Source organism: Felis catus, chromosome B1, assembly GCF_018350175.1.
Source record: "Felis catus isolate Fca126 chromosome B1, F.catus_Fca126_mat1.0, whole genome shotgun sequence".
NCBI lineage: Eukaryota > Metazoa > Chordata > Mammalia > Carnivora > Felidae > Felis > Felis catus.
In genome coordinates this window covers 46891978-46919754 of record NC_058371.1, presented here as the reverse complement: position 1 = coordinate 46919754, position 27777 = coordinate 46891978, and the positions used below count along the sequence as shown (strand labels likewise).

The 27777-nt window shown below is 38.8% G+C and overlaps 1 protein-coding gene across 13 annotated transcripts in view; it reads left to right on the top strand.

Moving 5' to 3' along the window:
* UNC5D (unc-5 netrin receptor D) overlaps nucleotides 1–27777 on the top strand; it is a 566092-nt gene that overhangs the window by 43615 nt on the left and 494700 nt on the right. The window lies entirely within an intron of this gene.

Sequence of the window (27777 nt, the reverse complement as noted above, 5' to 3'; positions counted from 1 at the left end):
TGGAAGTTCAAAATACTTTTAGTGACATGTTTATGGAGATAGTTTTAACACATTAAAGTAAAAATACCTCATCATGTACAAGGGAGGATAACTTAATTGGAGAAGATTTGCTCAGGAAATGATTTTTTTTCCTTTTTTTTTTTTTAATTATTTGATGCTTATTTTTGGGAGACAGAGTGCAAGCTGGGGAGGGGCAGAGAGAGAGGGAGACACAGAATCAGAAGTAGGCTCCAGACTCTCAGCTGTCAACACAGAGCCCAACATGGGGGCCCAAGCTCATGGGACTGCAAGATCATGACCTGAGCCGAAGTCAGATGCTCAGATGACTGAGCCACCTAGGCAACCCTTTTCTTTTCCTTTTTTAAATAGAGTATTATCTATTGGGGTCTTTCTGATTCCCTTTGTCCCCCAAACATAAATAAAAGACTTGATTTCTAAGTATTCCTAGTAGAGTCAGTGACCAGCATCAGCCCTTAGCAGCGTGCTTACTCTGTGAAGATGCCTGGAGATAGTGAGATGTGCCATGTTAAGTCAGCACTTAGCCTGTGGAAGAAGTTCCCAGATGTGGGCTGAAATCACTTGGGGAGGTTTAAATATACGGATGCCCAGGTTCCAACATCAGAGTTCTTGTATAGTTTATCATAGAATGGGGCCCAGGGATAAGTATTTCTTAAGAGTTTTCCAAATAATGCTAGCAGATCCAAGGTTGAGAACTACTTATATCAAGAATCGTTCAAGTACCTAGATTCTTCAAAAAGATCGTGAAACCTTTTCATGTGAGTAATTTCTATAGGTATAGAAAGGGACTCTTATTGGGAAGGAATTCATTTTAGATTGAGGAATGATTTAGTGAGAATACCAACAAAAAATCTTGGTCAGATCTGGAAACAAATAGAAAAAGATAAGGAATACATGAAGCTGTATCAAAGTATATTATGCTTATGCATACTTTTTGTTGAGATAATTACACCGAGTTTAGAAATTATATATATGAACCAGTTACAGACTCAGAGGGCATATGTGGCAATTATTAAACTAATAGCAAATACTTATTTTTTAAAACCTACAGGTTGTAAAACCGTTTTTTAAACTTATTTTTAAAAATTGCTGCTTTTGTGGACACCTGGGTGGCTCAGTCGGTTAAGCCTCCAGCTGCAGCTCAGGTCATATCTCGCAATTCATGAGTTTGAGCCCCGTGTCAGGTTCTGTGCTGACAGATCGGAGCCTGGAACCTGCTTCGGATTCTGTGTGTGTGTCTCTCTCTCTCTCTCTCTCTCTCTCTCTCTCTCTCTCTCTCTCTCTCTCTGCCCCTCCTCTGCTTGTGTGTGTGTGCTCTCTCTCTGTCTCTGTCTCTCTCAAAAATAGATAAACATTTTTTAAAAATTGCTGCTTTTGGAGCACCTGGGTGGCTCAGTCAGTTGAGTGTACTACTCTTGATTGTGATCTTGTGGTTCCTCGGATCGAGCCCCGAGGTGGGCTCTGTGCTGACAGTGTGGAACCTGCTTGGAATTCTCTCTCTCTCTGTTCCTCCCTCACTCATGTGCATACTCTCTCTCACAAAATAAAGTTAAAAAATTGCTACTCTTGCTGACAGAGATTTACTTTGCACATGAATGTCAAAAATATTGCCTTGCAGGGCACCTGGGTGGCTCAGTTGGTTGGGCGTCCAATTTCGGCTCAGGTCATGATCTCACAGTTTGTGGGTTTAAGCCCCACGTCGGGCTCTGTGCTGACAGCTCAGAGCCTGGAACCTGCTTCAGATTCTGTGTCTCCCTTTCTCTCTTCCCCTCCCCTGTTCAGGTTCTGTCTTTCTCAAAAATAAATAAACATTAAAAAAAAATATAAAAATATCACCTTCCGTTGCCACCTCCAACACTATTCCATCTAAACTCCCAATTAATGCAGTGAGTTGGAGGTATATTACCTCCTGAAAATTTCAGTGATCTGTAGTATTTATCTCTGGTAAAGAAACCACATCTATTTTTGATTTAGCATTAAAGAAAAATCTGGGAAAATTTATTTAACAATTTAATGTGTATTTTCTATAAGTAAATCCTTTCTTGATCTGAGTTATATACTCTATAGTATAGTTGTTTTAATCATTTCGCCTTCATTGACCTAGAGTGCATTTTTCCTTTTTGTTGCCCTTTTGACTTGTGATTTTAAAACAGACTCCTCCTGGTTGGCTTTGAGATACTTGTTAGCACCTAAATGATAGTCTCACTACATGGCAACACTCATTTCTGGTGTTTTTTTAAGCTTATGCAGTCATACAGTATTGTATAATTGTAAGACTTTAGCTTCCATGGCCTACAAACCCAAACTGTAGCGGGACAGGTGTGCAGATGTGTGACAGTAATGAGAGGCTCATTGTTAGGTTCATGGATGAGGAAAAGGCATGTGGGTTTCCCCAGCCCATTCTGTGAAGGCCAAACACCTTTCCCTGGGTCTTCCTAGGAGAATAACATTTGTTATAGGACACTCTATAGCACAGGGAAGATACCCATATAATATGTAGTATATATATTACATATATACCATATAACTATAATATTGCTTAGAAGTAGTAACTGGTTTTAGATGAAACTTCAAGTGAATTTGATTTCTAGGGTCCTATGAATCTGTAAATAAAATTAAATTTATTCTTAGGGATAATCTGAGTGAACCTTCTGGGGAGCATTTACTTTGCTATTATATGAGATGAAAGGGAAGAAAAGATCAAGTTGATTGATCAATTACAGTTACTTAGTGATTTGGGGTAAACCGTTTGATCCAGAGCACAGAATGGTAAAGAAACTGTTTCATGTCATGTTAAACTTCTTATTGAAGAAAAACTTCCTTGGTAAGACCCAGCAAAAGTGTTTCACCTGGAGAAAAGTTACCCCACAGAGGACTGGGGGAATCCATAGATCTATTTGCTCACCCATGTACCTGACAATGAGGCAGTCAACATTGTCTGGTTTCACATCTGTTTACCTGTAGTTTGGAGTTTGCAAGCCATAGACGTGAAAGTCTGGTGATGATGTAGTTAATAAGTTTTACATGACACTACAAATTAAAAATAACATTAGAAATGGAAACATTAGAAATAAACCATGATGAGCACTAGGTGATATATGGAATTGTTGAATCATTATATTGTAAACCTGTAACTAATATAATGCTGTATGTTAACTATACTGGCACTAAAATAAAATTTAAAATAGACTTAGAAAGGGGCACCTGGGTGGCTTAGTTGGTTAATTGTTTGACTTCAGCTCAGGTCATGATCTCGCAACTCAAGAGTTAGAGTCCTGTGTCAGGCTCTGTGCTGACAGCTCGAAGCCTGGAGCCTGTTTCTCTCTCTCTCTCTCTCTCTCTCTCTCTCTCTCTCTCTCTCTCTCTCTTTCTCTGCCCCTCCCTTGCTCTCTCTCAAAAATGAATAAACTTTAAAAAAAAAAAAAAGATTTGGAAACAAATTAAAAAATAAAATTTAGACCAGCACTCAAAAAAAAAAAATTAACAATTTAGCGAGCATATCATTTCTAAGGAAGCAATTCAAAATAATAACTATTCATGGGGCCCCAAGTTTTATATAAAGATTAAAAAGCTGTTTGGGAGTTATGAATTACTGTAGCCTTCTTTTAAATCTGTCTTGACAACTGTTAAAAGGCATTATCATCAAAAATAGGGCTGTGTTTCACTCTGTCAAATATAACCAACATATGGGACTTTAAGAAAGTGTGACTAGAAGGTGTTTCAAAGCAATTGGAAGAAATAACCAAAGATCAGCTCTTCTCACTACTGTTGGGGAGAGGCTTTAGAATAAAACCCCTAAACCAATGCCCAGTACCCTAAGTGAAAATTCAGTTGTTCAGAATTATCATTAGTAAGCTAAGAGAAAATAGAATGTAGGAATGTGAAATCACTTCTGTATTGTTGTATGAGTCAGCCAACCAACTAGTCTAGAAGTAAGTACCATCAAGGTAACGTCTGTACGAGTTCACAGGGCAGTTATGACCCACCGTGTACAGGGGCCTTTGGAACTGCTTGTGGCTGAACAGGCCACTTCTGAAGTGGGAAAGCATTGAGCTGGAAAACTCAAGACTTGATTCTGGACCCAACTTGCTCTGTTTCTACAGTTGGCTCTTAGATAATTGGGGTACTTCTGGGCTCTGCTTCTTTATGCTTAAATGGAGTGTATTCTGTGACCTTTAAGGCCATTCCACGTCTGAGATGCCTTAATACTAAATTCGGTTTCTTCCATTTCTACCTCTTGCATTGTTGAACTTCAGCTACTATGTAAATAGTAGCTTGTAAATATCAGCTAATATAAATACTAAATATTGTATATTAAATCTTCAGTATAATCTTTATCCTATGAATATTATGTATTAAAGATTAGCTTGTTAAATATTAAATACATTAGAAGTATATAATCTTAAATAATATAAACTTAATTATATATTAAATAGTAATATAATATATACTTATAATATTATAAATAGTTACATTTTTATATATATAAAATTTTAAAAATCAGTGCCCGGTCAAACTTGAAACTGAATTTCATCTTTAGAGGAAATGATGTCTGTCTGAGCTACATCCGTATCTGGTTAGTTGAGGTTCAGTAATGCAAAAGGTATATGTTTAATGTATTAAATATAAATATTTATATAGCAATGTATAACTAGTATTTATACTATCTTACACTATATTATTATACTGTATATTATAAATAGTATAATATATACAGTGTATATATAGTATATATATTACATACTATACATTATACTGTTATACTATATCATGGAATATAAAAATGTATACTATAATGTATAATAAATATATTATAGTTATATAATACATTAAAGTATATCATTAAAGGTATAAATCAAATAATATATATTGTATATAATAATGCTCCATATAATGAACCAAATGGATTCTTCATATACTTACCTGAAATGTTTGCTGTTAGTTATGAGAAGATAGGTGTAACCGTGTCAAAAAGGATACGTTTTTCCCTTAGGCATTCACCCACTGTTTTTTTTCTAGTTCTTGAGACCACCAGTTGTCTTTCCCCATTTTGATAACCTAACTAAAGTTAGGCTGTTTTCTAAGTGGAGAGATTCATAGGTGGAAGCAGGCCATTTTCTTGGGAAATTTTGGAAAGTCAGAATAGCTGGAAGGAGTTTTAACAATTTGCAAACTCCAAATCCCTTTGTGATTGATACGGTTCAGTTTTTTCTTATTCTTTTCTTGATTTGTTATATTTCCTCTCTTCACTAGTTTCCCATTTTTGAGGGGGATCTAAAGTGTCCGAATTCCATGCAGTGCATTTAAAAAGAATTTGTTCTGCATCTCTAATTACCTTTATTATGTTAGGATTTTACTCATTTTGCCAAATTGCCTTGCTACAAAGCCCATTAGAGATTTTAAAGACCAGGATTAGTGCATGCTGCATATTCAGAACTTAAGTTATTAATTCATTTCTAGTGGAAATTTTTTGTTCTAATTATTATAGCATTGCAATATCGGGCATGGTCAAAGTTTCCAGAGGTGGTTAAAGCAACTTGAATTTATTTGAAAACAAACTAATTGGTTATATTCAAGGGTCAAAAATATCATACCAGTCCCTCATACCACACAGTGTCTATTGTGTGATACTCACATTTAAAAAAATTGTTTAATGTTTATTTTTGAGAGAGCAAAAGAGAGTGTAAGCCCAGGAGGGGCAGAGAGAGGGAGACAGAGGATCCAAGTAGGCTCTGCGCTGTCAGCATAGAGCCTGATGTGGGGCTCAAACCCACGAACCATGAAATCATGACCTGAGCCGAAGTTGGACACTTACCTGACTGAGCCACCCAGGCGCCCCAGTAATACTCATATTTTTAAGTTGAAGGGCATTCAGCAAATACCGTCATGCCAGTCTGTGATTTTCACAGTCAGCCATGTAATAGCATTGGTATTGGTGGATTCCTTAGAGTTGAAACTCCTACATATGAAATTAGTTGAGTTAAAGACACTTGTAAAAGCAATTTTATAAGTTGTGGGAGAAACCGGTGTTTAAGCAGTGAACATCGGTGGGAAGCTTATGTTTGTCTCCATTCATTTGAATCAACACGGTTGACCCCAGGCAAAATAGTACTCTTTGTGACCATTTTTTGATGCCTCTCAAAGAGTAAATGTTTTGCATCTCTCACTTTCCTTCTCTACTTAGAAAAATCTCTCATAACTAGTCCTACAGATACTCCTTGACTGATTTAAGAAAACAATTTATTCTAAATTGTGGCTTAATCAGCTTTCTCATTTTTCAATAAATAAGCATCTAGATATCAGTAAAATAGTTTGATAAGAGGGTGGAGGTGTTTCTGAAATGTTGTGTCCATTTTCTTGGACCTTCATTTCTAGTGATAAGAGTGGCAGAGGGTGGAAGGATTTATATAATGGAGTCACATCCCTTTAGGAGATTGTTCTCCTAAATAAGTTGGCTGAGGCCACACTGGGCAGTTGAAGAGCCAGAGGGAGCTAGAGTTCACTCCAGCAGTTCCCACTAGGGCATAGGCCCAGCCTGTCCTCCAGGGGACCTTATCTTAACTTCCTTCATCACTACTTTGGAGGATTATTGATGAAACTGCATAGAAAAGTTTCAGGCCTTTCCATATTAGCATTTATTAGGTGATAGCTGTGACAGGTGTGAACTGTGTTTTCTAAACTCTTCTCTATGGTCTTTTTTTTTTTAATTTTAGTAAGTTGAACAAGGTGCAGTATCTACACTCAGCAAGGTAGTAAGAATACTAAGACCCCAGACTTGTTTAAATTTGGCAGAATCCCTTGACTTCCACTGGGTGGGTTAAGAACTGGGGACATCTTTGGTGGTGACAGCTGAGGGTAGGAGCCTGGTCTTTGGCCAGTGGCATTCTCCCTTAGCTTTACAGTCAGCACTGGCGTTCTTTGTGGTCAGTCTCAGAGATGCTACTCCTGGGCTGCTCTCCTTGGGGTGAGACCATAGGCTTAGCCACAGGGGCCTCTTTTGCTGCTCTGGAAGGTCACCTCTAGGCAACAATATCTGCTAACTCTCTAGAGCCTTTTCCCACTGATTTGAGCTCTGCATACAAGCAGGATCCAGGACTGTTACAGAAACACCTTCCCTGGATCCTTCCTAGTCCCAGAAAAGCCAGTCTTTTCTCCCCAGTTGAGCCATTCTTGCCTTCTTCCACCCTTGGACATTACCATCCCATCTCACCCCTAAACTTTGGCTCCATGGCCTCCTTGAATGTGTTTTTTTTAATCTTTTTTTTTCTTTTTTAATGTTTGTTTATTTTTGAGAGAGAGGGAGAGAGAGAATCCAAGCAGGCTTCACCCAGCCAGAGCAGAGCCTGATATGGGGCTCAAACCCATAAACCTGTGAGATCATGACCTGAGCTGAAATCAAGATTTGGACGCCCACATGACTGAGCCACCCAGGCGCCCCTGAGTGTGTATTTTAAATTTTTTTTTCAACGTTTATTTATTTTTGGGACAGAGAGAGACAGAGCATGAACGGGGGAGGGGCAGAGAGAGAGGGAGACACAGAATCGGAAACAGGCTCCAGGCTCTGAGCCATCAGCCCAGAGCCTGACGCGGGACTCGAACTCATGGACCACGAGATCGTGACCTGGCTGAAGTCGGACGCTTAACCGACTGTGCCACCCAGGCGCCCCAATTAAAAACAACCGTTTTAATTCTCACTTGGGAAAAGAGAAGTCCACTTCTCAGTTCCAAGGGCTTAGGTGGTCTTTTGAGAATGTGTGTTGGAGGTGGGGTTGGAGATGGGAATGGAGTACTCCTATGGCACCAGAACAAAACACAAATTAAAATCTTAGTCAATTATAGTCTTCCCTAATTCTTTGTTAGAATGAAGAATAATTACTTAGACTTTTATATTTTTGATTGCCCTACTTTCTTTGGATATTACCAGGTGGAGGAAAGGAGGGAAGCTGATGAGCAAATGTGTGTCGAGTAGGTTTCAGACACGTGCATTCAGTGGCCCCAAGGGTTGCTTTAAGAAAATAAAGCAAAGAATGGGGTGCCTGGGTGGCTTAGTCGGTTGAGCGTCTGACTTTAGCTCAGGTCATGATCTCGCAGTTCGTGAGTTTGAGCCCCGCATCGGGCTCTGTGCTGACAGCTCAGAGCCTGGAGCCTGCTTCAGATTCTGTGTCTCCCTCTCTCTCTGCCTTTCCTTTGCTCACACTCTGTCTGTCTGTCTGTCTGTCTCTCTCAAGAATAAATAAACATTAAAAAAAAATAAAGTGAAGAAAATAGTGCAAATATCCGAATATTGTCAGGAGGAAAATTCTTGGAAGGACATGTATCGGGCAGTTCTGGATATAAGCATTGGTGTTGGCTCCTTCAGAGAGTGATTATCAAGAGAAGGGACACTTGAACATTAATAAAACTCTTAGACTAGAAGACATGTGAGAAAGTTATGTATGCTTTTGAGTAAGAAGCTGTGTTCTTTTCATGTCTTATTCATGTTTATCCATTTGAAAATTTGTGTGCAGTATTGAGCTTCAGAGTTGAGTAAGATAACCTCCCCAACAGTTGAAGACTGAACCCTTGTACAAAGAAGTCAGATTTGCTGGGAGCCAACCACAACACAGTGGGTTCAGTACAGTCAAGATGGTGTGAATGAAGCATTTCTGGAATGCTGAGGAATAGGTACAATGCAAACCTGTTCTGGGGGAGCAGGACTGACCTTTGATCTTGTAGGGTGAATGGGTGTGAAGTATATCAGATAAATAGTAATAGATAGAGATATGGAACTCCAATAAAAGGAAGAGTGTGAGCAAAGCGAATAAAATTATGAACTGATTATGGAATGTTTGAGGAATGGCAGGTCCCTGGTAGAGTGTCAGGAAAAAGTTGCTGAAGATGAGGCTAGCCTCAGATCTAGAGTTTTGTAGGAACTTTTAAAAGCATGAATGCTTCATTTCACAGACACTAGCAAGTTATCAGTTATTTATTATTATTATTATTATTATTATTATTATTTATGTTTATTTATTTTTGACAGAGACAGAGCATGAGCGGGGGAGGGGCAGGGAGAGAGAGAGACACAGAATCTGGAACAGGCTCCAGGCTCTGAGCTGTCAGCGCAGAGCCCGACGCAGGACTCGAACTCACCATGAGATCATGACCTGAGCTGAAGTTGGACGCTCAATTGACTGAGCTACCCAGGCGCCCCAATCAGTTATTTTTAAGCTGGAGAGTGATATGTTCAGATTTCTGTGTCAGTACTTTCTTCTTTCTTTTCTTCCTCCCTTTTTTCTTTCTAGGTGATTCAGGTGCCTTGTAGAGAATGTAGAGAACAAAAATTAAAAACAAAAAACATACATGGAGCCTGGCACTGTCATACATTGCTGGTAGGAATGCAAACTAGTACAGCTCTACTGAGGGAAAAGTTGGCAATATATAACAAAACTACGTATGCACTTAGGATCCCACTTCTAGGAATTTATGCTAAAGATCCACCTCCAATCTGAATAAGATTATTTATTGCAGTATTGTTTGTAAGTGCCAAATGCTAGAAACAACCTAAATTTATACACATGGGAGAATGATTGAATAAGGTATATCTACACAATGAAGTACTACACAGCTATAAAAAGTGAGAGGGATTTCTGTGAACTGATTGCTATTGAGTTGTTTCCAGAGTACGTATACTGTTAGGTGAAGTACAAATAAATTTCTATATGCTACGTTTTATGTAAGAAAAACAGTGTTTGAAAATATGCATGTAACTGCTAATTTGTACTAAAGAAATTGAGGAAGCATAAATCAAACTAATGAGATCAGTATTAGGAGGGGGATGAGGAAAGACTAGAAGGAAGAAAGGAGCAGGAGTAAGGTGGTAGAGTTGAGGAGGGAGCAATACTTCTCTGATTACATACTTGAGTGTTGTACTGCCTTTTAGAACCAGAATGTTTTATATGTTTAAAAAGATAATTAGTTAAAATTTACTGGGATGTGAGTGGAAACCAAAGGGAATACAAGCAATATAAAAGCTCCTAACTGTATCATAAATGAGTTAAATAACCATCTGAAGGAAGAAGAACTAACCTAAGTAACTTTGGAGAATAGCATTTTGAGTATTTACTGTAAGACCAAAGGTAAAAAAGTCTTCTCAAATGCCATATTTTACTTAGTAAATTTGTTTCCCACAGAGGTATAGGTTAGCAATTGTGTAACTGCATTGGGTGTTTCAGGATTGAACAAATGGGTAAATATTTTTTAGATAATCACTGGATTTTTCACTATTGGAAAATAATTTACGAATAAGGAGAGGATGAGGTATAGAATAATTGGTCTTTAATATACAGACAGATCCCTACAGAAGTATAGGGGTGTGTGTGTTTGTGTGTACATGTACCCACCTTACTCCCTAACTTCGTCTAAGGGGGACCAGAGGCAGCGACAACCCAGTAGCAATGAGCACACCTGACAGCCAGATCCTGGTTTCTAAATACCATTCTCTAATAAAAAAGAAACTACACTTCCTTGGAAAACTGATTCCAGAACTGTAGCAGAGAAAATGAGTCAGAGTTATTTTGTAGTGCCAGGAAGTGTTTAAAAAAACAAACATGGGAATATTTTGAAAGGACACAGAAGCCTACCTGAAAGAGCTCTCAAGGGCCAAAGCTGGAACAAGTTGGGCAAATAAATGAATAATTAAGACAGTTTACATTATAACCCATAGGATAAATGTCCATAAGTCCATACTGATACAAATATTTGAAAAAGCAAATAAATGGGGGAGGAGGGACTATATTCTTTAGAGAATTCCATTTGATGAATGTAGAAAGAATGAGGGAAATAGAAAATCACCACTGGACATACAGCCCTATAACAAGTATTACAGGCCAGATCCAATGATGGAGGCTAAGATTTATGAGTGAAAATTTGAATAGAAACAGGATATTTGCAAAGTCACAAGGTATCTCCTCCAAAGTATTCACTAAATTACAGAGGAAAGCATAGAAAACTTACAGTGGAGAAATCCTGAAGGTATCACTTTCGTGAAGTGATCAAAGTTAGTATCAGCAGTAATAAGACATTAGCATTGCGTCCTTAATATGATGCACTGAGAGGGACCAACCATCATTTTTGTGGTTTTCTTGCTAAAAAATACATAGCCTCAAATCTAATTTTGAGAAAATATCAGGGAAACATTGAGGGACATTCACAAAGTCACTGACCAATTTCTTTTTCTCCAAAAGTGTCAAGGTTGTGAACTATAAAGGAAGCCTGAGAACGGCTATAAACTGAAGGAGAATAAGGAGCCATGACAGCTCAGTACAATGTGGGATCCTGGGTTGGATCCTGTAACAGAAAAAAGACACTCATGGGAAACTGGTGGAATTTCAGTAAGATCTGTAGTTTCAGTAAATTGCTTTGTACCAACATTAATTCCCTTGGTTTCATAATTATATAATGATGTTATAAGCTATTAACATTAGAGGAAGATGAGCATAGTGTGTAAAGGAATTCTTGGTACGACGTGAGCCTAAAATTATCAGAGACCTAGTGGGAGAGAGACAGATAAGGAGGCTGGGACATGATCTGAAAATTTCGGCAACAGTTGAAGAGCGATGGGTTTGAGAAACATAAAATTTGGTGCCTGATGAAATGGAGTGAGAGATAGTGGAGGCTGAGAGGAGGGAGAAAGGGTAGAATTTGACTCTTGTTAATCCAGTTTGGATAAATTCCGCAGCTAACCCTTCTCCTTGAAATATTTATTTAGCATTGAGCGGCTCAGTGGTGCCATTGGGTTTTGAGGAATGAGAGAAACTCCAAATCTCCAAATGGAGATGGGCCAGGAGCCAAATCTAGAAAATCCTTCCATGGGAGAAATTCAATCTCTCCACTCTTCCCTTAGGGTTCTGGATGTTTTCTGCATAATAAAAAAGGAAAGCTACACCAGATGCAACTCAAGTGCCCTGCAACAAAATGACCTTATTACCAAATGGAAGAATTGCATGTCTCTTTACATATTTTTTTTTCCTCTGATGCTGTGCAATATCAGGACTTTCAGGATTTTCAGAAGCTTCATTAAAGAACCTTCTTTCCAGGACCAGGGTGTGTGTGTGTGTGTGTGTGTGTGTGTGTGTGTGTGTGTGTGTGTGTGCGCGTGCGCACGCATGTACACACAAGGTAGAACAAAGAGCAAGAATTTTGAAGGGATACTATCTGAAGGCAGGATAAAAGATGAGATTTTAAAAAATTCTTTGGAGAGCACATATTTAGCATTAATGAAGATCTTGTATTTGTAAAGTATTAAAAAATACTAATGATTAAGGAAATTTAGATATTTAGGATTTTAAGGTATTAAATGTTCACGATAAATAGGCCATCCTCTGTATTGGGTAGTAAAATTAATAGAAATTACCATTTATTGAGTGGCATGCCAGACACCAGGGAATATTTTTAAATATGTGCATTTTAATTTTTGTAAAACCCTACAGTATAGTCATTTGACAGGTGAACAATCTGATATTTGGAGCAGCTTTGCCCAAAAGAAACATAATGCAAGTCATAAATGGAAGCCATATATGTAATTTTTAAATTTTTTTTCAAGATTTTACTTTTAAGTAATTGCTACACCGAATGGGGGCTCCAACTCACAACCCCGAAGTCAAGAGTTTCCACCAACTGGTGCCCCTGTGTTTTAACTTTTAGTAGCCACATTTAAAAACCTAAAAAGAAAGCAAGTGAAATTAATTTTCGTAATATGTATGATTTAACTCAGTTCATCCAAAATACTTCAATATGTAATCATACAAACATTACTAATGAGATATTTTACATTTTTGTAGTATGTTTTTAAATTGGAACCTATTTATACATAGAAGACATCTCAGTTCAGATGCACAATTTTCATTGGAAATACTTGATCTATATTTAGATTTTATAAGATATTTAGATTTTATAAAATGTACAGTTGAAACATTTACATACTCAAGTTGTTCCAACATGCTTAAAGTTGTTGCAATAATTGAATAAAGTTGTCTGGTTTTAAATTTAGATTTTAATCAATGAAAATGAAATAAAACTTAAAATTCAGCTCCACTGTCACACTCGCCACGTTTGACGTGCACAGTAGCAACGTGTGGCTAATGGCTGTCACGTGGGACAGAACAAGTTTAGAGAATGACAATTAATTCACCAAGACTTCCCGAGTTCATCAGTGCTGGAAGTGACATTTAGTCTGAATTAACATAACTCAAAATTTCATGGTCTTTACTCTAACTTCTTGCATGAAAATATGGTTGCTTAGCAGAAGTTGGGTAGTCATGAGAGCTCACTTAGTCAAATGCATGCTCCCCTCTGCTTTTTGATAATTGTACTTCGGCTGATGGGCTGGATGCCTACAATCGATTGTCCACTGTGGGGCAGCTTGTTTATAAGCATGAACAGGCAGGCCTTCAGAGAGAAGCAAGCAAACACACTTCACAGGCAGAAATGCTAATGTGTTTCTTAGTTAATCTCCGTCATTGCCACAGTGAAAGGAGAACAAAAATGCAAAGGGTTAGCTGAAATCATTTCACTGGGGAGGCTGGTTCTCTTTTACCATGGTTTTCTAGTTGTACTTCATTAAGAGTCTGAGTTGATTGTCCTTGTCATACTGCTTTTAATTTTGTATATTTGGGGGCTTTTTCATGTTACAAAACAAAGGCTATTAGATTCCTCTTCTCGAGGGACTCACATTGATCTCCCCAGTGAGGAGTTGTGGCTTCTAAAACAAGGGAAATCTAGACAGAATCCTTTAATTGGCAGAGAAAATTGCCATGGACTTGATTTTTTCCCCCCACTCAGCATCATTAGAGAATCATTTTGAGGTTTCCTATGTTTCACTATTAATAATATTTTTTAAAACCCTGCAAATGCACTGGTTTCATTTCTGGATGCTAGTCTGTTACAGACATGGGTCCTAGGATAGACACTTGCTTGTTAGTGATTTGCATTTTGACAACAGGTTTTCCTTAGGGGGAAAAATGTGCTGGGCAGTGGAAGCATGAAACCCTGTTTCTTGACTGTGGCCATTCTTCAGATGGTGGATAATTGTTTTTGTACAAAGAGAAGGAGAAGCGTAAAAGAAGAGAAATTGAATGACATGCAGGCGACTTTAATTTCATAATAACTTAATCTACGTCAGACAAAATAAAATGAATCACAACCTAAAAGGAAATGACTTTCTAATGAAAATTATTCAGGCATGTCATTTACACTGTGTGTGTGTGTGTGTGTGTGTGTGTGTGTGTGTGTGTGTGTGTGTGTATTCCTATTTCAAACAGAAAAGCCATTAAACAGGACAAAAAAAAAAAAGTGAATATTAGAGCCTGTAGTAATTTTGTAAGCCAGGGTTTTGTTTTTCTCTTTAGTTTTCTATATGAAATGTTGGATGCAAATTATATGGGATAAAATAATTGTTCTCTCCCTGAACTATAGTCACAGGGTGACCTATTGGGTTTGCTCTATTTACTGCGTCTGCAGCATAATTATGAAGACTTAGCTATTCTCCCAAATAGTTACAGATGTGGGAGAAAAATAAATTACTTTTGCATGCTAGCCCTGGAAGTCGTGCTGTTGTAATATAATGTAATCGGCCATGAACAAAAGGAAGTTATTATATTCATTTATATTAGTTTGAAAGCCAAAGAAATGTATTATATTATTTTAGGCTGAAGAATTGAAGCAGTGCCATTGATGATTTTCCCCTCCTGATCATCCAGCTTGACTCTCAAGGTCATCTTCACGACCTGTGGTAATTTCAGCCTTTCATGTTACTTAAGATAGAAGCAAATCATGATAGCTGTCATGACATATTTGAAGACTTCTGAGAGGGGTTATATTTGTTCTGTATGACTTCAGGTGGGAGAAACTGGATCAATGGCTAAAAGTGACAACAGGACAGAGTTTAATTAATTGAGTGTAAGGAAGACTTGATCATGGTCAGAACTATCTAAAGGTAGAATTGAATTCCTTGAGAGCTGCGAGTTCCCAGTTTCTTAATGTCCTTGAAGGTCTTTTCCTTTAAGGCTAGAGATTCTCCAGAAGTAGATAATCAGACAGGTGGATTTAGAAACAGCAACAAAAAAGCATCTAAAGTCCTTTTACTTCCAACCCCAAAACCCATGAAATCAGACCTCTAGAGGGAGCCTGGGTTTGTAGCAAAAGATCATAGGATTGTGAATGAGCCACTTGGATATCATGACTTTGGGAAGATTGCTCCTACCTCTGTCTTCCTATATGTATATGAATCAGATATTTAGAAGATGTAGGTAGGAGGAATTTTAATATATAAATATATAAATTTTAATATATATTTAAAAATGTAAACATATTTAAAAAGAGGGTAATGATACTTTTTTCCTTTACATGAAGAAATACGATTAGTGTGGCTTTCTGTGATATGTATAGATCTATTTGCTAAATTTTAAATAAACAGCACTTTAACAAAGATAGTGAAGTGTTTCACGCTTCACCTGAAATGGCAAAAGAATAACAGGAAGTTCGTTTAAACTGCACAGGGGAGCATGTAAATGATGCAAGGTAGGCAAAAAATAGTTATGAACTTTGAAAGAGGTGGCAGATTTTTTCCATTTGTTAAAAAATTTTTATTTAAAAGATGTATTCAGTATGTTCTCACCTAATGATCACCCTTTGACTTACTGGCTTAAAAATATCCAGTTTTTCTCAGTTTTCTCAAGGTTACCAGTTATGTTTTCAGGTTTGAAATACACTTATAAACCTAATCTTAGTCATTTTTTTAAATCACTCTTTTTTAAAGGGGGAGATGCTGTAAGTGGTGTCATTTTGTCTGAATACTATGGAAAATATTTATTGAGACATATACACAGAGAGCGAGAGGCAGAGACAGACATACCTGTCCCTTCTAAGGGGTTATTTTGAGTGAGCTTTCTTCATTATTTAGGTCTTATTTATTTTTTATTTATCTTTTATTTTTTAGAGAGTGTGAGTGGCGGGGAGAGGAGCAAAGGGAGAGAGAATCTTTTTTTTTTTTTTTAAAGTTTATTTACTTATTTTGAGAGAGAGAGCACAAGCGAGGGAGGGGCAGACAGGGAGAGTCCCAAGCAGGCTCTGCACTGTAAGCATGGAGCCCTATGAGGGATTCAATCTCATGAACTGAACCATGAGATCATGACCTAAGCCAAAAAATCCAGAGTCATGTTAAACGACTGAACCACCCAGGCGTTGAGACATCTTTAAATTCTTAGCAAAATGTTGGTAATTCTTGGTTACTAATCAGCTTGGTAACACTTATGGAAGGGGATTACTTTAGATTTATTTAGTAGCATTAGAGGAAGAAGACCTTCCATCATAAATCATCACCATAATGAATCATCTCTGAAATGTGACATCTCAGTTTTTTTTTTCTTACGTAATTTACTGAAGTTGGGATTCACTTCGGGGGTGAAGAGACATTTTTTTTCTAAGTCTGAAGTTCTATTTATGTTTGAAATAGTGTAAAAACGGGAAAGTTGAAACATTGATCACATTCTATTGTGCGGTTTGTTGTTGTTTGTCATTTGAGATTTCCAATTGAAAGACAATTTGGCAGATGTCAAATTTTGTTAGGAAAAGGTATTCACAGTTGGGGAAACAGAAAACAGTACCATAGCTTAAAATTCAAGGGCAGGGGGCGCCTGGGTGGTGCAGTCGGTTAAGTGTCCGACTTCAGCTCAGGTCACGATCTTGCGGTCTGTGAGTTCGAGCCCCGCGTCAGGCTTTGGGCTGATGGCTCAGAGCCTGGAGTCTGCTTCAGATTCTGAGTCTCCTTCTCTCTCTGCCCCTCCCCCCTTCATGCTCTGTCTCTCTCTGTCTCAAATAAATAAACGTTAAAAAAAAAATTTAAAAAAAAATTTAAGGGCAGGACTTAATGTTGAGTAATGATACACTTTGCATTGTCTCATTACTACTTACGGTTCTAGGTCATCTTCAGATTTGTTATCTACCGGGTGTTGTCATTCTGCTCTTTCCCAAGGGAGTCAGGTGAGGGGGTATCATTAAACTAAGCAGCTGGTATTCAATATCTCCTGAGATGGTTGCCACCCAGCCATTTGCCTGGTTGTAGTTACTAATGGGACAGTGAGAAGACTTACAAGTTATTCTTTGGTTAAGTGAGCAGAGATTCAAGAGAGAGTGAGAAGGGATGAGTAGGGGAAAGGGAAGTCCCCTTAGTACAAAATCATTTCACTTGCCTTAGATTGCAACGAGTTGGGAATAGAAGGAAAAGGCAATGCATCCTCATTTGCAGTGTTCCTGGTTTAATTAACCTTGCATTTCCACTTGTGTAGACTTTTGGGTAGGTGTGGAGAGAATGCTCTGGGATAAAATTGACCTTGCTCTCCTACACATGCATATGGAAATGCCATGCAGGGACTTTACAATTAATATTGATTCAATGTCAGAAGCACAACATTGATTGCAATGGAAAAGACTGTGGGAGGGAACCTCCTGAAATTTTCATTTGGAATGTATGAAAGTGTAAGCCCCAATTATTGACTTATGTGGAGATATTGAGGGTACATGCTGAGGCCTGTGATAATCCACTTCTCCTTTGCTACAGAGGCAGCTTTTTCATACCACTTTATGTCTTATGTATTTCTTACTAAAAAGAAGGAAATGTTTGCAATAGAAGCAATAGAGTTACTTTAGCTTTTTCCATATAATGACATACATGCGTCTGCAAGTAGAAGCTTAGAGGGCAGATTTTACTCTAGCAGTGATTTTTGTGTATCATGGGTCTCTGTCAAAAAGATGTCCTGTTAGTAAGTAATTAACAAAGCCTTACATGGAGTAGACACCGCCAAATTTTTACCAGTTAACACAATGCCATTCTCACCTGGGACACCATTCTGTGACATGAATCCAAGGACATTCTTACAGTGAGACTGTAGACATGTGAACATGTTTTATGACCAAACAGACCTGGGTTAACAACTACCAAGGGGAAGTCCAATTAACAAATTTATTCATTTGGGCCCTATTTACACTTCTGCTGTCAACTCTAATTACTTATTTTTGAAATAAAAACTTTGGCCTTCACTGTGGTCTCCGGTGCCTGTCAGTGAATGATAATCTGTTTGAATCTTCTCAACCATATTAGAATTTCACAGGTCTGCCATCTGGTTGTAGGAACCAAAGCTCAATCAATATGTATACATAGAAAATGACAGCTCCTGAGAAGGGGTAGTTTCAACTTCAGTGAACACATGGTTAATGTTTACACTAGAATTACATACATAGTTGTGATTTGTGAATCAGTAATTATGATTCCATGTCATGATGTTTCAGTTTTCCTTTCTCTCTCTCTTTCCCTCCCTCCCTCCCTCCCTCCCTCCCTCCCTCCCTCCCTCCCTCCCTCCCTTCCTTCCTTCCTTCCTTCCTTCCTTCCTTCCTTCCTTCCTTCCTTCCTTCCTTCCTTCCTTCCGAGGTCGCAATTGAGCAAGGGGCAGAGAGAAAGAGAGAAAGAAGCAGGGCTCACCTGAAGCACGGCTTGGGTTTTACCTGAAGCAGGGCTGGAGCTTACTGGATGCAGGGCTTGAAGTCATGAATCATGATCATGACCTGAGCTGAAGTCACATGCTTAATGACTGAGCCACCCAGGCGCCCTGGTTTAGTCTTTAATAGTAAAGGGCCATTATGCTATTAAACTTAGAGGACCTGAAGCCTGTGCCTTGACTGCTTGAAGGCAGGAGAAGGGAAGAGAGAGAGCCCAGTTGGGTAGATGATTTGCCTACAGCAACCCTGGGGGTCCTGATGGCAAGATTGCCATGCTACTTATCATTTGCTTTATACTTGGTGCCTTCCCTACAAACTGCTGTCCACAAGAACACTGACTGAGAGCCCATCCCAGCTCAACTGGGCTCTTTCTCATTCCTCAACAGTGAACAATTCTGGAACCTTCAAATGCTTGGGAACTTCTCTCACAATTTTGGTAACAACAGATGATGATGTTTGCTGATGAGTAGAGCTCTGTTTCAGCCTGTGGGTTTAGAAATGGAAACATGGCTTGGATGAATGACCTTGCCACCCAAAGTCCCAGAATCCCAGAGTAGCAGGAACTGGCAGTGATTGCTAGCCCTGCACGCTCCTGTTGACACGCGACACTGAGGTGCGTAGGAGTTCAGCGGATGTGAGACGGCATGGTCACAGCCTCATGGCTCAGGGACAACGCCCAGAGTTGCCTCCTGTCCAGTCTTTCAGCCTGGTTGCTTTTTCAGGTTCCTAGTTCTCGTGGATCTTTGACTGTGTTAAAGGAGAATTATGTGTCTGGAAACAGAACTTTTCTTTGTCAATGTACATACTGTTTAAGGGTGAGTCCACTTGGAAACAAATTAACACTAAAGCATAAACATTAGTTCCACAGGTTAATTGTGGGTAGTTATTTTTTAGTGGCTTTCATAGCTTATTCTGTGCTAAAATATAGAATTCCCCTGAATCCTCTCACTCACATTTTTGTCAATAAAGCTACTATTTCCCCCTAATAATCTAGAATGTTCTCAAACTTTAAAAGGCAGAAGCTTTCCCTGGGAAGTTTATGTAAGTTGCAGATTCTGAGGTTACAGCCCCCAGAGATTGCTATTGGGTGGTTCCGGAATGGGGCTGGAGACACTGCTTGTTCAACTGGCGTTCCAGGTAGTTTTGTTACAGAAAGTCAAAGAGACATTTTGGAAATCGTCAACCAAGTGTGCTGGTTTTGAATTCTGATGATTTTTAAATTTTAGTCATTTTTTGAGAAATTATGAATTACAGTATTGCCTTGAAATGAAATACATCTAAGTGTTTCATAACTTGGTGCTATTCAAGATTCTTCATGTGTTACCTTCTATTCTGATAATTTGATTTGTAGACTTAGACACTTTACTCAAATACTCCTTGAAGTTCTGTGTCTTTTTTTTTTTTTTTTAGAAAGACCACAGTGCCATAACAGTTAACATGTTACCTTTTTAATTTTGTGTGTTTTAGTGTATAATCCAATGTGAATGTGAAATCCTATTTGTTTTTATGGCTTTCTAATAGAAATATCCCAATAAATAGAATAAATGAAAGATGTGGAACAAAGTGGGGGCTATCCTTAAAATTTTCTGAAATTATTAGGCCTTTAGGAATTTACAGCTGATTTACAGAGTTCTCTAGGGGAAAAGGCATTATATATGCAGCAGTTAGAACGGTGTTCTTCACAGAACTTTATATATTTTTTTAAGTTCATTTATTTATTTTGAGAGAGAGAGAGCGTGTGCAGGGGAGGGGCAGAGAGAGGGAGAGAGAGAATCCCCAAGCAGGTTCCTCACTGTCAGTGCAGGGCCTAATGTGGGGCTTGAACTCACTAAGCGAAAATCAAGAGTTGGATGTTTAACCGACTGAGCCACCCAGTCACCCCATCACAGAGTTTTAAGAATAATTTAGAAAAAGAGGGAAATAAAAGGGAAAAGAAGGAAAAGTACTGAATACTTACACTGTAAATGTATTTGCATACTGGCGTGGCTCTTGCTGTATATGGAGTATGTCACAAATTCTTTTCTAATTTATCTCACCGAGCGTTAAGTGTCTTCTGTGTATGGGACAAACCATCCTAGATGCATTCGTTTGCTAGGGCTGCCGTAACAAAGTGCCAGAGACTGAAATGAATTTTTGTGAAGTTTTGGAGACTGGAAAATACCTTCAGGGTTGGTTTCTCCTGAAGCCGCTCTCCTTAGCTTGCAGGCTGTTCTCTGCTCCCTATATTCTCACATATGGGCCCACACCCCCTGGTGTCCCTCTCTGAGTTCTAATTATCTCTTCTTAGTAAGATGCAGCAGTTGGGTTACATTAGGGTCCCACCTTTATGATCTCCCTTAACCTTAGTTACCTCCTGACAGGCACTCTGAATCAGTCATATTGGGGATTAGGAATTAAACAGTAAATTTGGGGAGTGTGCATAGTTCAGCCTAACAACGGATGAAAATGAGGATGACAGAGTAACAGGTCTTAAGATACAAAATTTAGTGGGCAGATTGAGCTATCCTACTGTAATGTGAATGATAAGGTGATGATTTTAGAGCCTATGAAAGCCTAGAGAAGAACAAAGCTGTCATAGGGCCCGGTCAGGAGAACTTAGTGCAGGGGGTTATATTTGAAAAAGGTCGGTGGAGCCAGATACAGTTTTGTAAAAGGAAGGGGGGGGCGTGCAGAGTATTGAGGCAGAGTACATGGCAGGGGGGTTGCTTATTTGGGCATCTACAAGTAGAAGCAGTGAAAGTGAGAAAGTGTACAGGGAAATGATGGGTCACAAAGCTGTTTCAGAGAACGTTAGAAAAGGTCTTGACACTGTGCCGGTGATTTGGACCATGGATGACAGGTGTTCGTTTTGCGCAGAGGAGTCATGTGATCACGGGGTTGTAGCTCCTGTAGGAAGAGTCAGAAGTTCAGACTCGGAAGTAGGGTTTTGCATGATCTTGACTGGGTAAATTAACCTCAGAAAACCGTAGATTCCTCATCCGTAGAGATAACACCTCCCCACCTTCATGAGGCTGTCGTGAGGACTGAATGAGGGAATGTATATAATGTGCTTGCCTACGGCAAACACTCAAAGCTAGAGAGGAGATCTTTGGTTTTATTCAGCAAATACCTATATGCCAGGCATGGTGCTCCAGCTGGGGTTTAATAATATGAAAATGATTAACATCGTATAGGATTTAAGATACAATGTTAGACCCTCAGCACCTACATTCAAAGCAAGTAGTTTGAGGACTTGATGGAGGAAGGAGTTGGGAGAGGTGCTGGAGGCAAAGGAAACAGATCAGAGCTATTTTTGAAAAGTACAAGGAAGAGAAATCCGATCCTCAAGAATTAGTGGGATGTGTTTTGGGGCACCTGGGTGAGCCTCAGTTGGTTGAACATCTGACTTTGGCTCAGGTCATGATCTCATGGTTCGTGAGTTTGAGCCCCACATCAGGCTCTCTGGTGTCAGCACACAAAGCCTGCTGCAGGTCCTCTGTCCCCTGTCTCTGCCCCACCCCCACTTGTGCTTTGCTGTCTGTCTGTCTGTCTGTCTCTCTCTCTCTCAAAAATATTTAAAAAAAAAAAAAGATGCTTCATTCCTGTTTAAATGTAAAGAATTCTAATTTACCAGTAAACAAGTGACAACATTTGTACAACAATTTGTTGTTGTTGTTGTGAGTTCAAGCCCCTATCAGGCTCTGTGCTGATGGCTCAGGGCCTACCTCAAATTCTGTCTCCCTTTCTGTCTCTACTCTTTCCTCAATTGTGCGCATGTTCCCTCTCTTCTGTCTCCTTCTCTCTCTCTCCCTTTCTGAAAAATAAACATTAAAAAAAAATTAGTGGGATGTGTTGTAACTTGTCTGATCTGCAATCCTTGTATCAACACTCCTGATTCCACACTGGCGTGATACATTTCCATCTGTTTCCTAGAGAAAGGGGGGGGGTCTTTTTGTTTTTTTAATTTCCCCATTCTTTTTAAATTCTGGGCTTTTATGCTCATGCTGTACTCCATTCAATCAGTATTTCATTCTCGGAGGTAAAGTCATGTTTCCCAAACTAACATTATTTTTCAATTAATTAAAATCAGTTAAGAACAATTTAATTGAATGCTGTCACAAGCACCATAAATCACTGTGATGCTTGCTGTCATCACCCGCTTCTGGAAGCACCTCTCGTGGCAACATCCGACACAGCTTATAGTAATATCCAAAATGTTTAACCAGGATGACATAATTGTCAAATATGTAATTGTGCTTTTACTGCCTGTAGCATTCACTACCATTTGAAAATGTCAGAAATTACTACTGCAGGCAAGTTGAACATTTAAATACATGTCCAGAATACATCCTCTGCCAAGATAAAGCATCCCTTCTCCTTGGTAACTTTAAAGTTTAATGTCCTGTGTATCAATAAGCGTCTTCCCGTGTGTTCACATGACATTTCAAGTTTGGGAAGAATGGAGCATCGTCCAGCCTCGACTGTGTGACCAAGAATTATTAGATGTGGAAATGGGATAAAAGGATCTTTTGAAGGCAATAAAGATGGGTTTGTCATACTGGGTAATATTTTAAAATGAATTTTGACATGTTCAATAGACTTCCTAACAAATGATTAGCATCTCCGAATACTTACAGACTATAGTGACATCAACTGTCTCAGGATGGTTGTCAGATCATAGCACAGAGTCACTGGAATCAAAGGAAGTGTTGAAATTGTGTGGAATCTCCCCCTCTGTATTACCAGTTCCTGTTTCAGCTTAGGACCGTATTCCCGAAAATAAACTCTCACTAAGCTGTCACTGTGGTCTAACATTTATTTACTCTTTGGCCTCATAACAAAAATTGTCAAATTAGTGCCCTCTTGCCAGCCTCCTCCTGGACCAGCAGAGTAGCTAACTGTATCAATGCGCACTTAATTGACAATTAAAAAAATTTTTTTTAACGTTTATTTACTTTTGAGACAGAGACAGAGCATGAATGGGGGGAGGGTCAGAGAGAGAGGGAGACACAGAATCGGAAGCAGGCTCCAGGCTCCGAGCTGTCAGCACAGAGCCGGACGCGGGGCTCAAACTCGTGAACCACGAGATCATGACCTGAGCCGAAGTCGGACACTTAACTGACTGAGCTGCCCAGGCGTCCCTTACTTGACAATTTTGTATCAGATGGCAAAACAGTTCTAACAGCTGAGTAAGCACATGAAAATAATTCAACAGGTCCTTGGAAAGGAACAATCAGTTCACATTCTTTGGAAACGTCTACTTAAAGGGAGTATAACAGTTACAACCAGAATACATACCAGTCCACGTTTATTTTATCAGAGTTCACCCATGATATGTCATTAGTATGGACAGCACTTTTTGTTTTTTTACAGAACAAGAAGTGCAAGCCCATGTAAATTGCAAATATGCATCCATTTAGATACTTATCTAGAGGGATACAGTTCCTGGAAATCTTTTCTTTGTCATTGAGTACAATAATGCTCTTTAATATCATGGTGCTTTGTTTCTGTGATGCTGCATTTGTGCTGAACTGTGGCACAGAAAACATTTGAGCATATTGTAGACTGCTTATCAAATTTTCTCTTCCATGAAATGAAATAGAGCCATGTCCCAAGTGATAGAAAATTACTATAATTATTCCATTCTACATGGAAGTTTTGTCATTATTGCAGAAAGAAAATCCAAGGATCCTTCAAGCCAGCAATGGGCAGACTCTTTTGAACATGGCTTTTTGAACTCTTTTGACATGGCTTCCAAGTGAGGTAAGGCAGGCGGGAGGCTTGAGGGATCACATCAGTCATCAGAGACTTGAGTTGTCTTTTTGTTGTCTCCATTGTAATTAAGAGGATGGACACAGCATGGGGCCACCAGGGTCCAAATAGTGACTCTGCCCCTTGGGAGCTATGTGATTTTGGCAGTTTACAACCTTTTTATAATGCAGTTTCTTCTTCCTTTACAGAGACACAATAGTAGTACAACCCTGTAGGATTGTTTTGAAGATTGAATGAGTTTATGTATCTTTATATCTTGAAGAAATGCCTGACACATAGTAAGAACTCAGTGAATTTAGCCATTATTATTATAACTTTTGTTAATATGAACTGATGTGTTGAAGTTAAGTACTGTTCAATTTTTTGATGCTTCGTTGAGCACGAGAAAGGTGTCAGGAGAATGGAAATGTTCTAATTTTCTAAATTGATGGAACATTTGGATTCTGAAAATAATAGATTGTTACAGTTCCTCCTTTGAAAAATTCTAGTCAAAATTACTAAACAGATGGCTCGTGAGTGCTCAGAAGAAAACTGTGGTGGTCACTAACCATCATAGTGTGTTAATTAAAAGCAAGTCATCTCAAACTAGCCTAATCTCATTTTTTGGAAAGAGTTACTGGGTTGTCAGAATAAGAGATGCCTTACTGGGATTTCTGCAAGGTATATGGATTCTTTCATTACATATTTTGATCAAAATGAAAAAAAACCCATAAGAGTGATTAAGTAGAATTACTATTTTTGTAGGTAGAATACTGTAAGAATGACTTTTATTTTCAAGGGAGGTGTCTTGGCTTAAAAACTATAGTTATTTTGCCCATTTTCATTCAGTATTTTTATCTCTGGCTTCTGTGAAGACTTGGAAAACATGTGCAATCATGCAAGTGACATACATTTTGGAAAGGTAGCTAATGTCGATGACAAATGTAAATTTCAAAAAAAAATGATAACTGGCTGATACAAATGAGGTGATGTTCAATGGAAACATGTAAAATTATTATTTTATGTTTATTTGTTTATAAGTTTTGCCAGCTGGCACTCAGTGATCCTACTGGACATTATTTATTTTTTAAATGTTTATTTATTTTTGAGAGAAGGAGAGAGTGTGTGCAAGCAGGGGAGGGGCAGAGAGAGAGAGAGAGAGAGAGAGACACAGAGAGAGAGAAGGAGACAGAATCAAAGCAGACTTCAGGCTCTGAGCTGTCAGTGTAGAGCCCAATGTGGAGCTCAAACTCACCAACTGAACTGTGAAATCATGACCTGTGCTGAAGTCTGATGCTCAACCGACTGAGCCACCCAAGCGCCCCATTAATTTATTTAAAAAACACAATACTAAAGTGGTCTAGGCTTAATAGAAATTTATTTGAAAACACTTCGAACCTTTAAAAAAATTTTTTTTCAACGTTTATTTATTTTTGGGACAGAGAGAGACAGAGCATGAACGGGGGAGGGGCAGAGAGAGAGGGAGACACAGAATCGGAAACAGGCTCCAGGCTCTGAGCCATCAGCCCAGAACCTGACGCGGGGCTCGAACTCCCGGACCGCGAGATCGTGACCTGGCTGAAGTCGGACGCTTAACCGACTGTGCCACCCAGGCGCCCCAGAAAACACTTCGAACCTTTAAATGCAAATAATTTTCTTTTGCAGAGTCAACTCTCATTGGTTGACTTAAGTAAAACAGTAGCTAATATCCAGTAGTGACAGAGTCCCTACTTTTCAGGAGCTTATAAAAAAGTATGGGTGACAAGACTACAAGTAGTAACAGTACAGGATAGAAATACCACAGAGGGGTAAGCATAGCATTTGAGAATTCACAAAAAGGACATTTAACACCACATGAAGGTGTCTGCAAATGATCCTCAAAAGAGGATATAATTAAACTCAGAGGGTTAGGAGTTTGTGAATTTAGGGTAGGGGCATTGGTATTCTAGGTTGATAAACTATAGAAAGGGCCAAAGATGTGAGCACATGTGTATTCCAGGATTGGAAGTACCAGTGGTCCAAGTAACCATAGAATGGGAGGTAGAGACCACTGAGTTTTAATAGCTTATATTCATGTATGCTTGGTACTTGTAAAAGTGTTTTACTGTATTAACTCATGAGTATAATATAGTAACGAGCGTTGTGTCCACTAGCTTTTGCTGCATAATAGATAAACCCACAGGTTAGAGACTTAAAACAATCACTGATTCATGGGTTTCAGATTCAGCAGGCTAATTGTGCCGGTATGGGTCAGGCTTGGATCGCCTTGGCTGGATTTGCCAGAGATTCATCTCTGCTCAGCTGGTTGTTCATCTAATAGATAGTCTAGAATGTTCTCTTATGTCTAGCAATCACTTTGGTTTTGGCTGGGGTAGTGGAAGAGACCTGACCCCATGTCTCTGGTCGTTGAGCGGCAATCCAGACTTCTTCACGTGACAATCAAAAGGTTCCAGGGTCAGCAAGGAGACCTATCTCAACGCTCAAGGCACCTTAAAGCCCCTGCTCATGTCCAGAGCAAGTTACAGGGTCAACCGAGATCAAAGGGAGTGAGAAATGGGACTCTGCATCTTGAGAAAAGTGAAAACATGTAGGAACAGTTTTGTAATCTGCTACAATTTAACTCACCTTGAGGTAGGCGTTTTTATTGTCAACTCCAATGACCTTTGAGGTACAGGGAATATTTAACTTGGTCAAGGTCACATAAGTATCAAGGGGCAGGTCCGGGATTTGGCAACAGGGCAGTCTGTGTCTTGATTCTTACCCACTGTAGTCTGCTGGCTCTTGAGGGAAGAGGTAGGATAGGTCCAAGACTATGAAGAACAATGTATGCTGTTATGAGAAGTTGGGTTTTTATCCTGAGGGAAGAATGATCAGAAAGAAGTCTGACACGGTCCCCTTGACAGCTTGGAAAGATCAATTGAGCTGCGTGATGGCGAATGCATTGTATGAAGGAAGTATTGAAAATTGACCAGCTGACTCCTTAGTACATTAGTCTACCACGATGCTGATGAAGACTGACCTAAGGTAGTAGTAGTTGGATAGCTATATAGTTTTAGCTAAATTAAGGAAATGCCATGTTAAAAATAATCACGTGTGTGTATATATGTATATGTGTGTGTGTGTGTGTGTGTGTGTGTGTGTATATATATATATATACACACATATATATATATATATATATATATATATATATATATATATATATATATATATGACACTATTGACTGGATGTTAGCAGCTTGGGAAACTGGAATCATGGATTTATAACACATTTAGAGAAGTACAATTATTTTGTCATTTGTTAGTCAATAATGAGTAATCAAGGCAAAAGATTTTAGTTGATATAAGTAAGTGATTGGAGTTGACAGTAGAGGTGTGAAAAGGATGTCTGTGAATACATTGGCTAATTTGCTTTGTAAAGTTGCAAGTCCCCAGTCTGTCTATAAGTGAAACGTATAGGTGGTACTTATTCAGTGAACACAAAAATCCTTTGTGATTGTC